The sequence below is a fragment of the Myotis daubentonii genome, chromosome 4 (genome assembly GCF_963259705.1).
Source record: "Myotis daubentonii chromosome 4, mMyoDau2.1, whole genome shotgun sequence".
NCBI classification, from domain to species: domain Eukaryota; kingdom Metazoa; phylum Chordata; class Mammalia; order Chiroptera; family Vespertilionidae; genus Myotis; species Myotis daubentonii.
In genome coordinates this window covers 34,465-49,551 of record NC_081843.1, presented here as the reverse complement: position 1 = coordinate 49,551, position 15,087 = coordinate 34,465, and the positions used below count along the sequence as shown (strand labels likewise).

At 43.7% G+C, this 15,087-nt stretch overlaps 1 long non-coding RNA gene across 1 annotated transcript; it reads right to left on the bottom strand.

The window, feature by feature from the left end:
* Window positions 1-8,941: 8,941 nt before the first annotated feature.
* Window positions 8,942-14,856, bottom strand: LOC132232316 (uncharacterized). The gene is made up of 3 exons (XR_009452402.1): window positions 14,440-14,856; window positions 9,625-9,769; window positions 8,942-9,313 (listed from the first exon to the last, which is right to left on the bottom strand). It is a non-coding gene; the product is annotated as an uncharacterized LOC132232316 (long non-coding RNA).
* Window positions 14,857-15,087: the final 231 nt, after the last annotated feature.

Genomic DNA, 15,087 nt, shown 5'->3' with positions numbered 1-15,087 from the left:
CATTTGACAAGATACAACATCCACTTATGATTAATATACTCAATAAAATGGATATAGAAGGAAAGTATCTCAACATAATAAAGGCCATATATGACAAACTCTCAGCTAATATCATATTCAATGGTGGAAAACTGGACGTTTTTTCTCTAAGATCAGAAACAAAACAAGGTTGCTCACTCTTGCCACTGTTATTCAACATAGTACTGGAAGTGCGAGCCAGAGCAATTAGGGGAGAAAAATAAATAAAAGGTGTCGAAACAGAACTGACACTATTTGCAGACAACATGATTTTGTATATAGAAAGCCCTAAAGACGCCACCAAAAGACTATTAGAAACAATGACGAATACAATAAAGTAGCAAAAAACAAAAATCAATACACAAAAATCCACTATATTCCTATATGCCAGGGGTCCTCAAACTTTTTAAACAGGGGGCCAGTTCACTGTCTCTCAGACCGTTGGAGGGCTGGACTATAGTTTAAAAAAAAAAAACTATTAACGAATTCCTATGAGCACCACACATATCTTATTTTGAAGTAAAAAAACAAAACGGGAACAAATACAATATTTGTATTTGCATGTGGCCCACGGGTCACAGTTTGAGGACCCCTGCTATATGCAAACAACAAAATACCAGAAAAAGAAACAAAAAAATCCCATTTACAACTGCAACAAGAAGGATAAAATACCTAGGAAGAAATTTAACAAAGGAGGTGAAAGACCTGTACACTGAAAAGTATAAGACATTGTTGAAAGACACTCAAGAAGACACAAAGAAATGGAAAGATATTCCATGTTCATGGATTGGAAGAATTAACACTGTTAAAAATGACCATTACCTAAAGTAATATACAGATTTAACACAATCCCCATCAAAACCCCAATGGTATTTTTCACAGAACTAAAAACAAAAAATCCTCAGATCTATACGGAACCACAAAAGACCCTAAAATAGACAAAGCTACCTAGAGAAAAAAGGACAAAGCCGGATGTATCACACTGCCTGTCTTAAAATTATACTACAAAGCTAAAACAATCAGAAAAAGAGACATACAGACCAAAGGAACAGAATTTAGAGGCCAGAAATAAGCTAACACATACTAGTCTATGGGCAACTAATAGTTGACAAACGAGACAAAAGCACACAGCAGAGAAAAGAAAGTCTCTTCAATAAATGGTGCTGGGAAAACTGGAAAGCCACATCCAAAAGAATGAAACTAAACTGCTATTTGACACCATAAACAAAAGTTAGCTCAAAATGGACCAAGGACTTTAATATAAGACCTGAACCAATAAAATGCATAGAAGAAAACATAGGCACTAAACTTGTGGACTTTGGTCTCAGAGGGGCTTTTGTGAACTTGACCCCAAAGGCATGGGAAATAAAAGCAAAAATAAATGAATGTGTCTACTAGGACATCAAACTAAAAAGCTTCCACATAGCAAAAGAAACCAGCAACAAAACAAAAAGGCAACCAACTGAATGGGGGACGATATTTGCAAATGATACCTCTGATTAGGGCTGATACCAAAAATACATAAAGAACTCATACAACTCAACAACAACAACAACAAAAAAACACCAAACAATCCAATTAAGAAATAAGTTGAGGCTGAACAGACATTTCTCTAAAGAGGACAAATAGATGGACAATAGAGATATAAAAAGATGCTTAGCATGACTAATCGTCAGGGAAATGACAATTAAAACCACAATGAAATATCATCTCACCTCTGTCAGAATGGATATCAGTAAATCAAATAAGTGCTGGCGAGAATGTGGAGAAACGGGAACCCTCTGGCATTACTGGTAGAAATGTAAATTGCTGCAACCACTATAGAAAACAGTGTGGACTGGTTCCTCAAAATATTAAGAACAAAGCTACCACATGACCCAGCAATCCCTCTTCTGAGTATCTACCTAAAAAGTTGGAAAACATTTATTTGTAAAGATATGTGTATCCCTATGTTCACTGCACAAGATCCAAGATATGGAAACAACCTAAGTATCCTTTGACAGATGATTGGATAAAGAAGATGGGGTACATATATACAATGGAATACTACTCAGACATAAGAAAAGATGAAATACTCCCATTTGCGAGAACGTGAATGGATCTTCAGAATATTTATGCTAAGTGAAATTAAGACAAAGAAGAACAAGAATGGTATGATTTCACCCACATGTGGGATATAAGAAAAAACAAACAAACAAACCCCAAACTCTTAGAAACAGACAACAGAATGGTGATTACCAGAGGGGAAGTGGTAAGGGGGGAGAACAAAGATGGTAAAAGGGGTAAAATATGGTGACAGAAGATTTGACTTGGGTGGTGAACACACAAAAGAGTATACAGATGTCATAACTTGTATACCTGAAATTTATATAATGCCATTAATAACAAATTTATTGCTACCTCAATATACTTAATTTCAAAAATAAAACAAAAAGTGAATAATTTTTTTGACTTTTTAAAAAATATATATTTTATTGATATTTTACAGAGAGGAAGGGAGAGGGATAGAGAATTAGAAACATCGATGAGAAACATTGATCAGCTGCTTCCTGCACACTCCCTACTGGGGATGTGCCCGCAAACCAAGGTACATGCCCTTGACTGGAATCGAACCTGGGACCCTTGAGTCCACAGGCTGACGCTCTATCCACTGAGCCAAACTGGTTAGGGCAAAGTGAATAATTCTTATTACTGTATCACTTCTTTCTATAAGTTTCATATACCTCTAAAGAACTTAAAAATGGTTAATTCTCTCAAATACTTCTTCTATACACTTGTTTATACTATTAATTTTCACTATTTCTAAAGAAAATATTTGCTAAGTCAAAGGTTACTTTCAGCCTAGCAACTGTTAATAACTATCTCTCATTTGGAGTGGCCTCCAAATTAATGAGGACATCATTTAACTTGTACAAATTTGTTTTTAAAAACCAGGGCCCCTGTTTTTAAGACTTAAAGGTCTTTAAATAAAAAACAACCACACAAAAGCTAAAAAGAAAATCCAGTAACCCTAGTACCTTATAAAAATAAAGGGATAGATACAAATAAACAAATGAATTAAATAATTTTATATTTGTATGAGCCCACTTTGAACTATAAAATACTTTTACAATGCCTTTCATACATACCAGGTTAAACCAAATAAAATTAAGATGCCTTTTATACATATCACATTCAACCACATGAAATTACCATACTTTTGTAGGTCAAAAAGGATTGAATGTCAGTAATTTCATTTTATTCAACCTAATACATTCAATAGGAGAAAAAACTATATATATAATCTCCTAATATATAAAAAGCCAGGGGCTTTCACTACCAAAACAACCGGACTGACAACTGAAAAGCAGGCTGCGTGGGGCGACAAGCCCGGCAAGGGGGTTACTGAGGGACGACCAAATGAATAAATAGCAGGCTGCATGGGGCGACCAGGCTGGCTGGGAGGGTTAGTGAGGGACGACCAAATGCCTGAACAGTGGGCTGCATGGGGTGACCAGGCTGGCGGGTGAGGGGGCAGTTGGGGCGACCAGGCTAGCAGGGGAGGAGGCAGTTGGGGTGACCAGGCTGGCGGGGGGAGGGGGCATCAGTTAGGGGTGACCAGGCCAGCAGAGGGGGGCAGTAAGAGACGACCAGGCTGGCCAGGAGGGCAGTTAGGGGTGAACAGGCTGGCAGGGGGGGCAGTTGGGGGAGTCCAGGCTGGCAAAGGGGGCAGTTAGAGGCAATCAGGCAGGTGAGCAGTTAGGAGCCAGTGGTCCCGAATAGTGAGAGGGATGTCCAACTGCTGGTTTAGGCCCAGGGATCAGGCCTAAACCGGCAGTCAGACATTCCCGGAATGGAGAGGGTGCAGGCTGGGCTGAGGGGACCCCCAACCATACAGGAATTTCTTGCACTGGGCCTCTAGTATCTATAATAATAAAAACATGCTATGCTAATTAGACCGGACATCCTTCCTGACGACCTTCTGGACAAAGCCGGGATGCAAGAGAAGCCTGAGTCAAGGGTGCCAGAGGGAAGCTGGTGCCGGCAGCTGGGGGAAGGAAGGCCTATCCTTGCACAAATTTTGTGCACCAGGCTGCTAGTCTACACTAATAATAGACAAACATGGTAATTGACCATACCTTTGCTATGATTCCCATTGGCTAATCAGGGCAATATACAAATTAACTGTCAACAAAGATGGCGATTAATTTGCATATGTAGGTGCAATGCTGGGAGGCGAAAGGGGAAGGATGGAAGAAGCCGCCTGCTGCTGACAGTGATTGGAAACCCAGGCGGCCCCCAGGCCCATGATCAGAGAACTGGGCCGCCTTTGCCCCACTCCGGCCAGCAGCTGCCTCTTCCCTGCCTCACCTGGCTTCTCGGATCACTGACCGGTGATCAGAGAAGACCCAGAAGCCGGGCTGCGTTGCCGCCTGGGGACCCGATCTGCCCCGAGTCGGGAAGCGGGAGGCAGCTCTTCACCTGGAGGCTTAAGCCCACGGTGGGAGGCGCCATTTTCTGTACTGAAAGGCAGGGGGCGTGGCTAAGCACAAGATGGCACCATGTTTGCATATGGAGAGGGTCCGTGGCTCAGAGCGGGGCGGTCCCACATACGGAGAGGCGGGGGCGTGGCTCAGAGTGGGGCGGGGCTACGTCTGGAGAGGCGGGGGCGTGGCTCAGAGCGGGGCGGGGCTACGTCTGGAGAGAATGGTGCTGAGGCCCGGTGTTCGCCTTAGGAAGCGAGAGGCGGGAGAGGAGCGCCAGGTAGAGGAGGTGCGGCTTCAGGCAAGTGAAGGAAAAGGGCAGGTCGCCCAGCCGCAAAGCCATTCCAAGCTTCCCGGCCCAGGTTTTCAAATGTAAATATGACTTCAGATGTTGTAGTTGCACATAGTTTATTCCCTTCCCCTCATCTTGGCTGTTAAAAGTCATGCCCACCCCCTGGGCAGCCAGGCCTCACATTCATGGCAGATGAGGTTCGGTTCTGGGGTCACCCCTTAGATTTTAAGTGGCTGCTACACTTGGTCGATAGGAAGAGTGAGACTTTAGCCCTGAAAAGACAGAAGGCTTGGGGCAGACGGTTCCCTTGAGGGCTCAGCCCGCTTTCGGGCCATAGGCACAGGGAACGTCCAGGGCAGCGCCCAGAGCAGGCGTTCGTCTGAGCTCCGACAAGGCCGTTTTGCAGCCTCCCCTTCCTCTGTCCCAGGTGGTGGGGGCCGTGACTGCCTCGAGGCTGCTCCCTGGAAGCCATTCTCCCCTCAGCCTGTAGCTGTAAAACAGCACACACAAAGAGAATCATTTTTTGTGCCTCAGGTTAAAAAAAAAAAAAAAAAAAAAGATGCGTGACTCCTCACTGTGTTCATTTGTAAAAAAAAATGCTCTTAAGACCCCGGGCGGTGAGGCAGCCCAGCCCCAAAGAAAATATATGCACAACATTGGTCACAGACAACGATATGGTGACGGCCAGAGAGAAGTGGGTGGCAAGAGCTGGGTAGAGGGGGCAAAGGGGGGGAAATAGGGACATCCTACATAATAATAAAAGGCTAATATGCACATTGACTGAAAGGCAGAATGGCCGGTTGCTATGATGCACACTGGCCACCAGGGGGCAGACGCTCAATGCAGGAACTACCCCCTGGTGGTCAGTGCACTTCCATATGGGAAGTGCCACTGAGCCAGAAGCTGGCTCATGGCTGGCCAGTGCAGAGGTGGTGGCAGGAGCCTCTCCCACCTCCATGGCACCACTAAGAATGTCCAACTAACGGTTTAGACCTGATCCCTTGGGGGCCTTAGCCTTTAGTTGGACATCCCCCGAGGGTGCCCTGGCTTCCAGAAGGCGTCTGATTGCAAGCTTAGCCCTGATCCCCCGGGGAGTGGGCCTAAGTTGATAGGTGGACATCCCTAAGGCGTCTTGGACTGAAAATGGGTGCAGGCCGGGCTGAGGGGACCCCCCCAAGTCCACAAATTTTTGTGCACCGGGTCTCTAGTATATATATAAAAGCCCAAGAGACCATTATGACCGAACGACTAGAACAACCGGTCGACCAGTCGCTATGGCGCGTACTGACCACCAGGGGACAGGCACTCAACGTAGGAGCTTCCCCCTGGTTGTCAGTGCGCTCCCACAGGGGGAGAGCCGCTCAGCCAGAAGCCAGGCTCACAGTTGGCGAATGCAGCTTCAGTGGCAGGAGCCTCTCCTGACTCCGTGGCAGTGCTACTGAGCAGAGGTGGCAGGCACAGCGGATCGGGATGAGTGCGAGCAGCGTGGCACCGGGCCCCTGCTCAGGCTCCTCCCTGGTCACCTGTCAGTTGGTGCACTGCTACATCCCCCGAGGGGTCCCTGAGTGTGAGAGGGCGCAGGCCAGGCTGAGGTAAACCCGCTCCCCTGTGCGCCAATCCGTGCACCAGGCCTCTAGCTTAAAATAAATGGCTAAAGATTGCAGGGGAAAGGCAAATAAGGGGTTCTATGTTCGTCACGAAATGCTGATCTTTGAAGGACGGGGATCTCATCCTTCATCTTTGTACATCTGCAAAATGCAATAGCACCAAGTCTAAGCCATCTTCCCTATCAATGCAGAACAGTATCACACACATGAAAAAATTACCGGCAGTAGCTCTTTCCCTGCTTTAAATCATACACTATTGGCGACTTGCCAAATTTTTAGTCCCTGTCTTGAAAAGATGCCATTGAAAGATAAAGTGCGTTCATCAAGGTCTTTTAGGAAAAAATTCAAACTATATTCCACATTGTTGCCAACATAGCACTGCCCAGGAATGAATGACATGAGCAAGATTTTCATTACAGCTTCATAGATAGGAAATAAAAAGTCAGCACAAATGGGACATACGAAGTATGGTTGTTAGGGAAGGATTATGGTGAGCCTCCAAGGGCAGGTTAGGGAGTTTGGGCTTCACTTTGACCCTAATGGTGACCCCTGAGTACTTGTGAGAGAGGGTGCCATGTTATAAAGCAAGGGTCCTCAAACTATGGCCCGTGGGCCACATGCAAATACAAATATTGTATTTGTTCCCGTTTTTTTTTTTTTTTTTACTTCAAAATAAGATATGTGCAGTGTGCTTAGGAATTTGTTCACAGTTTTTTTTTTAAACTATAGTCCGACCCTCCAAAGGTCTGAGGGACGGTGAACTGGCCCCCTGTTTAAAAAGTTTGAGGACCCCTGCTATAAAGGTAAGAAGTTGACACAGGGGATGAGGAGGTGACAGGTGGAAGGCCGTGCAGAAAGGATTCTATATAATAAAAGGGTAATGTGCAAATTGACCGAACAATGGAATGACCGGTTGCTATGATGCGCACTGACCACCAGGGGGCAGGCACTCAACGCAGGAGCTGCCCCCTGGTGGTCACTGCACTCCCACAGGGGGAACGCTGCTCAGCCAGAAGCCAGGCTCACAGATGGCAAGCACAGCAGGGGTGGTGGGAGCCTCTCCCACCTCCTTCGCAACGCTAAGGATGTCCAGCTGCCAGCTTAGGCCCCTGAGGGGCTCCCAGACTGCTAAAGGACACAGGCTGGGCTGAAGGATCTCTTCCCCCACCTCCCGAATGCACGCATGTTGTACACTGGGCCTCTAGAACTACTATGAAAGTTAAGAGGAAAGGGAATATGTTCCTGAACTACACAGGCAGCCAGAATGGAAAGAGAGAAAGGGTCAAAGAAATGAAAAATGCTGGAGCTCCCGTGATGTACATGCTGGTCTTGAGAGCAAAGGATTTTATGCAGATATGAAAGCCAACAGAAACAAACAAAAATGTGTTCAGAATACTTAGCATCACATTTGGGAATTTTAAATATGATATTAATAACAAAATTCAGCTAGATTTTCTATAGTAAGCTTACTCAGGAATACTGCAAAGTAATACCAACAAGGACGAGCCTTAACCAGTCCCCGAATACATTCATACCAGAAGGACCCCCTCAGAGAGATTAAGTGACACTATCCTATTACATACTCACAATTGGATGGATTATATATTTATTTCAAGTCTCTGACAGCAAGAATACTGAGTTTTCGATACACTGTTTATTATAAGAACTGCTATTTGGCCCCATGAGTACAATTATGTAAATATGGACTAATGGACAGAGGTCTGGAATCAATAATTTTGCCTTAGCTTGCCAATCACTTTCTTTTAGTTGAGGTGAAATTCCCATAGCATAAAATCAACCATTTTAAAGTGAACAATTTAGGGGCATTTAGTACATTCTCAATATTGTGCAACTACCACCTCTATTTCCAAAAGCCATTCATTTCTTAAAAGGAACAATGAGACCACTCTTACCATATGTGATAACATGAGGATAGCGTACATAACTATTTAAAAAATTGGTGATCACACTAGGCCTTTAACTGACCACCTACCACACACACACACACACACACACACACACACACACACACACACATATACTGTTGCCTCTATCACAGTTATTTAAAGTGTTGTTGTGGCAGGAATTTTATTCTAAATATAGGCTCCTGGAGTTTCACAACATATTAAATTCAGAAAATGAATATAAACTCTACTAATATCTTTGATACAAATCTTATAAATGGATCTCATATTCCTTTTATATAAGTACCAGAAAAAGCTCTTAATTTTTTAAAAATTTCTCTTTATCGTTGAAAGTATTACAGATGTCCTGTATGTGTTTTTTCCCCATTGACCCCCTCCACCCATTACCCACCTCTCCCAGGCTTTTCCACCCTATTGTCTGTGTTCTTGGGTCATACATAAATGCATATAAGTTCCCCAGAGAATCTTCCCCTTCCACCCCTCACCCCCCCTTTCCCTCTGAAGTTTGTCAGCCTGTTGCATGCTTTTACGCCTCTGGATCGGTTTATTTTGTTCATTAGGTTCCACAAATGTGTGAGATAATGTGATACTTATCTTACTCTGACTGGCTTATTCAGATTAGCATAATACGCTCCAGGTTCATGCCCACTGTTGCAAATGGTGAGTTCTTTCTTTTCTTACAGCTGTGTAGCATTCCAGTGTGTAAAGGTGCCACAGCCTTTTTATCTGCTCATCTCGCTGATGGGCACTGGGGCTGTTTACAAATCTTAGCTAGTGTAAATTGCACTGCTATGAACATAGGGGTGGATATATTCTTTCTGACTGGTGTTTCTGGATTCTTAGGTGATGTTATTTTAAGACAAACAAGGCTAAAAGAGACTTCAATGTACATACCTTATTGGGATAGCTGGCTGCTTCCTCCCCAAATTGGCTTCAAAGAGGAAGCCTTCCACAGCAATAAATAAAAATGGTGCAAATGTCACAATGTTCCCGCATCCTGGATGCTTCCTGCATAGTGAGGGACAAAAGAAAAAGGCACAAACCACTGAGATAAAGGCCACTATGACCTGTTCTATTGACAGTTCAGAGTAACAGGGAGATAGATTTCCATTACCCACTGTCCTCTCAGTTTTCATGTCCCATGAATCACATACATTTAGCAATATACCTCACAGAGAAGAACGTCAAGCCTTATTTCACTCTTCCAGGCCATCACGAAGGACCACTCTGATACACTCTTCCTGGAACTATGACACAACCTTCCTAATAAACTGTAGGCAGTTGGTCAGTCAGATGTCCTTTTTGAGATCTTCACTTACGTAACCAAGAGGACTTCATTCAGGATCCTAGTCAGCCTGTACAGCTCATGCTCAGGTCTCCTAGAAACATTTCTATATCCTCCTGAGCAGGAATCTCCAAGACTACAGTCAGTCAGGCTCATGTCCAGGGACATTGCCTTCACTCCTGTATAGGGGCAAAAACTGGTTCTTAGGGTGGGAGAAAGCTTAGTATTTTGTAAGTATAAAGTACAGATATATGTACCCCTCTCCTTACGAAAGCCCACTGCTGTATGCAGAAATCTCAGTTTACAAAAGGCATAAATGAGTGACGATTTATTTACACATTATTCAAAGCATTCTAAATAGAAGCTTCCATAATGCATGAAAACATTCCGTAAAGTTAGATTTATCCACAACTTCTCAGGAACAAACCCATAAAACAAGGCAGACCTGCACTGAAATAAAAGCTGTTAGAGGGGAGGGGAAGCCTGAATGTGCTTCACACTTTGCACCACGTGAATCGCCTTCAAATCCACTTGAGGCAGGTGGAGCCATCACCTCCCCACCCCACTTTTACTGTTGAGCAAACAGACTAGGGAGATCAAGTAATTTAGCCGAGTGCTCATAACTAGTAAAGAGGACCTTCAGCTGCTAGCATAACTGACGTCACACAACCTTTCAGAAGATTTAATTTAATGGCATATTCAACACAAATGTGACAATATTCTTCTCTGATCTTTATTTGGCTGGCCTGATTTTATCACATTTTTATATTTTAAAATCAATTTCTATTTGTTAAGTTGTATGAGTCCTTTAAATATTTTGAAAATTAACCCCTTACCATATATATCTGTGGCAAATATGTTCTCCCATGCAGTGGGCTCCCTTTTCATTTGTTGGTGATTTCTTTTGCTGTGCAGAAGCTTTTTATTTGATGTAGTCCCATTTGTTTATTTTCTCCTTTGTTTCCCTTGCCTAAGGCTTAGGACATCTATCAGCAAACATGTTACGAGAGGTATCTAATATTTTGCTGCCTATGGTTTCTTGCAGAATTTTTATGGTTTCATGACTTACATTTAAGTCTTTTATCCATTTTGACTTCATTCTTGTGTATGGTGTAAGTTGGTGGCCTAGTTTCATGTTTTTGCATGTATTTGTCCAATTTTCCCAACACCACTTATTGAAGAAACTATCTTTACTCCATTATATGCTCTTGCCTCCTTTGTCAAATATTAATTGAGCATAATGGCTTGGGTCGATTTCTGGGTTCTCTGTTCTGTTCCATTAATCTATATGCCCGTTCTTGTGCCAGGACCAGGCTGTTTTGAGGCACAGTGGCTTTGTAGTATAACTCGAGATCTGGTCTTGTGATCCCTACCACTTTGTCCTTCTTTCTCATGATTGCTGCAGCTATTCATAGTCTTTTTTGGTTCCATATAGATTTTGGAATATTTGTTCTAGATCAGTGAAATATGCCATTGGTATTTTAAAGGAATTGCATTAAATTCATAGATAGCTTCCAAATAATCCAATTAAAAAATGGGCAAAGACCTAAATAGACACTTTTCCAAAGAGGACATAAAGCTGGCTAAGAGACACATGAAAAAATGCTCAGTCACTAATCAACAGAGAGATGCAAATTAAAACAACAATGAGGTAGCACCTCACACCTGTCAGAATAGCTATCATTAACAAATCAACAAAGGACAAGTGCTGATGAGGCCATGGAGAAAAGGGAATCCTAGGACACTGCTGGTGGGAATGCAGACTGGTGTAGCCACTGTGGAAAACAGTATGGAGTATCCTCAAAAAATTAAAAATGGAACTGCCATTTGACCCAGTGATCCCACTTCTAGGAATATATCCCAAGAAACCTGAAACACCAATCAGAAAGAATGTATGTACCCCTATGTTCAGAGCAGTACAATTTACAATAGCGAAGATCTGGAAACAGCCCAAGTTAGATGAGTGGATAAAAAAAGCTGTGGTACATTTATACCATGGAATACTATGCAGCAGTAAAAAAGAAAGATGTCTTACCCTTTGGTATAGCATGGAGGGACCTGGAGAGTATTATACTAAGCCAAATAAGCCAGTCAGAGAAAGACAAGCATCACATGATCTCACTCATATGTGGAATGTAATGAACAAAATAAACTGATGAACAAAACAGATCCAGAGGCATAGAAGCATGGAACGAATCGACAAATCTCAGAGGGAAGGCAGGGTGTTAGAGGGGGTGGAGGGTGGGAAGAGATGAACCAAAGAACTTCTATGCATATCTGCATAACCCATGGACACAGACAATAGTGCAGTGAAGGCCTGGGGTGGGGGTCAATGTGGAAAAAAGGGGGACGTGTATAATACTTTCAACTATACAGATAAATTAAAAAAAGAAAAGAAAAGAACAGAAATCATTTAAAAAAATGATTTCCAAAGTAACCTTCCTTTGAAATGTACCAGCTTACAGCAGGATACATTGCTATATCCCTCGCCACCTACTCTCAAGAACGACAAATGGCTCTGCCCAGTGTGGCTCATTTCATTGGGCCTCCTCCTGTGCACCACAAAGCTGCCGGTCAGATTTGAGGTCAAGGCAATACCCAGGTTTTGGGCTGGACCCCCGGTGGGGAGCGTGCAGGAGGCAGCTGATCGATGTTGCACTTTCATATCGATGTTCCTCTCTCTCTAAAAATCAATAAACTATTCTTTTTTTTTTAAATACTTTATCCTTTAAAAAGAAAAGAGTGACAAATGACAGATCTTTATCAACACTGTCTGCATAGCAAAATTTCAAGCTCAATAACTGCAAAAATTAACCCCACACAGAGTTTACCTTAAATAAACTGGTTGCTTCAGAATGGCTTAATCAATGGTATCAGGAAAATAAAATACATTTTTAGTGAGCACCACATGAGAAACTGGGTGACCAAAACCTATAGGCTGCTCAAGTTCAAAATTAACAGGTTCTCAACCTTCCTAATGCCGCGACCCTTTAATACAGTTCCTCATGTTGTGGTGACCCCCAACCATAAAATTATTTTCATTGCTACGTCAGTAATTTTGCTACTGTTATGAATCGTAATGTAAATATCTGATATGCAGGATGTATTTTCATTGTTTGCAACACACAGGTTGAGAACCACTGGACTAGGAGTTTAGATACCCTGGATTCCAGTTTTGTCTCTGCCACTTACAAGAAGTAAAAGACGATCTAACTTCTTGGGAACTGTTCCATTTTCAGTAAAACAGACATTATAATTCTTGACCTATACTGGACACATATTGTCCTGAGGGTCAATGGAGATAACGTGTGGACTCAGAAACATGATGGTAGATAGCGCCATAAGTAGCATTTTTACAGCAGGAGGAGGAGGTCCAGAGAAGCGAAATGATTTGAAAAGGTCACCCAACCTGGGTATGACAGAACCAAGAATGAAGTTCATAATTTCGAGATTTTTCAGTCCTGAGCCTTTTTCAGGACACCTGGTGCTTTTTCTGTAACAGTTTGCACCCACTGAACGTTGCACATTATTACTCAACATTATTTGCATGCCATCCTAGTTTCCCTTTGGTGAAGCCATTCTTTTCTTTTCTTCCTTTTCTTTTCTTCTCTTTTTCTTTTCTTTTCTTCTCTCTCTCTCTTTCTTTTAGCTAACATTGCATAAGTTTCAGGTGTGCAACATTAAAATTTGACATCTGTGTGTAGTACCTCCTGCTCACCACTGGAAGCTTCCATTTGGAACCCCCATTCTTTTTTTCTCTTTTAATTGAATTTACTGGGGTGACACTGGTTAATAAAACCATACAGGTTTCAAGTGTACAACTAAATAAAAACACCACCTGCATCCTGCACTCACCACCCAAAGTCAAGTATATTTCTGTTCCCACTTACCTCTTCTTTGCCCACTTCTACCTCCCAACCCCTCCTTTCCACCTGGCTATCACCATACTGTTGTTCCTGCCTATGTGTCATATATATATTTTCTTAATCCCTTCACCTTTTTTCACCCAGCCCTCAACTCTCCTCCCCTCTGACAGCTGTCAATCTGTTATGTACCTATGCTTGTGTTGATTATATTCCACATATACCTGAGATCATATGGTATTTGTCTTTCTCTGACTGGCTCATTTGACTTAGCATAATACTCCCCAGGTCCATCCATGCTGTTGCAAAAGGTCAGATTTTCTTCTTTTTTTACAGCCAAGTAGTATTCCACTGTATAAATGTACCACAGCTGTTTTTATCCACTCCCCCAATCTTAATTTAGAAAGTTAGGTCTCAAAATACATGCCTCCCAATTTAAAGACTAATATCTTAAAGCTATAAATGCTCTCTTAGGTCAATCAGACGGACCATATACATAAATAAGAACTGATTCACCTACATCACTGAGAGGTAATGTTTCAGCGAAGTCCTCATGGCCATCTGATCAGTAAGGATTGCAAAACAAATGCTTTGGAGGCACTTTAATACACATGACACTTTCTTTGCAGTGTGTGCAAAACCAGACTGCATTATAAGTCGAAAAGCTTTGCTTTAGCCAAACGTGGCATTATTACCCGAGAAAAGAGCTAAAGGAACCTTGGGGTCTGCCACAAGCTCCTGCCAACCTGAGGCCAGTCACGTGAGAAATCTCCCCGGATTCAATCCCCCGGTGTGTGGAAAGGGGGTGATGTCAACAACACCCCGAGTGTTTCTGCGAGAGATGCTGTGAAACTATTTGGTGGGACAGCGGGCGGAGCGCAGGATGAAGGAGTGGACTCTCAGGGTTCCAGGAGCGCAGAGCTGACCCCGCGACGCGTGCGGACGGCTTTCTCGGTGCAGCCCCGGGAACCGAGGGGGGCACTCACATGACCAGGAGCTCCAGGAAGATCACGTTACTGCAGCAGCCAGCGAACACCAAGCCCACCGCGAAGAGCGGGCGCGGGGAAGGGGAGCGCGCGCGGAGAAAGCGCCCGCCTAGACCACTACCTCGGCGGTGGCACAGAACTTCGTCCCTTCCCGGAGCGCCGCTCTGCCCGGCGCCGCCACCAACGCTCCCGGCCAGAGGAGCTGTAGTTCACTGTCAGCCCCGACCCCATTCATTTGAGGGGGCGCTCTGGTTCCAGCCAGACTACATATCCCAGGATGCCGCGCGCCCTTTACGCTGTGCTGGGACGTGTCCCGCCTCTGCTGGGACCCTCCACTCCAGAAGAGAGAGCAGCGAGGTTCTCGTCATGCCTCTCGCGATAGGAAGCCGCAGGGTTTGCTGGGAAGTGAAGTTCAACCCTGCCAAGGTGATTTCTGGCGAGTAAGCCAAGGGCTCAGAGAGGGATGCCAGCGTCCCAGTCTCAACAAACACAGCGGCGGCACTAGAGCTGCAGATCTGTGATTGATCGCTGGCGGCGTTCTAGCATCTGAAACAATTCTGAATGGAGTGAAAGCAAAAACTTCTCTGAACTTACTCTTCTACCTTTTGAAAGGAGCATTGGAGTCAGAAAGTGCTGGGATTGAATGTT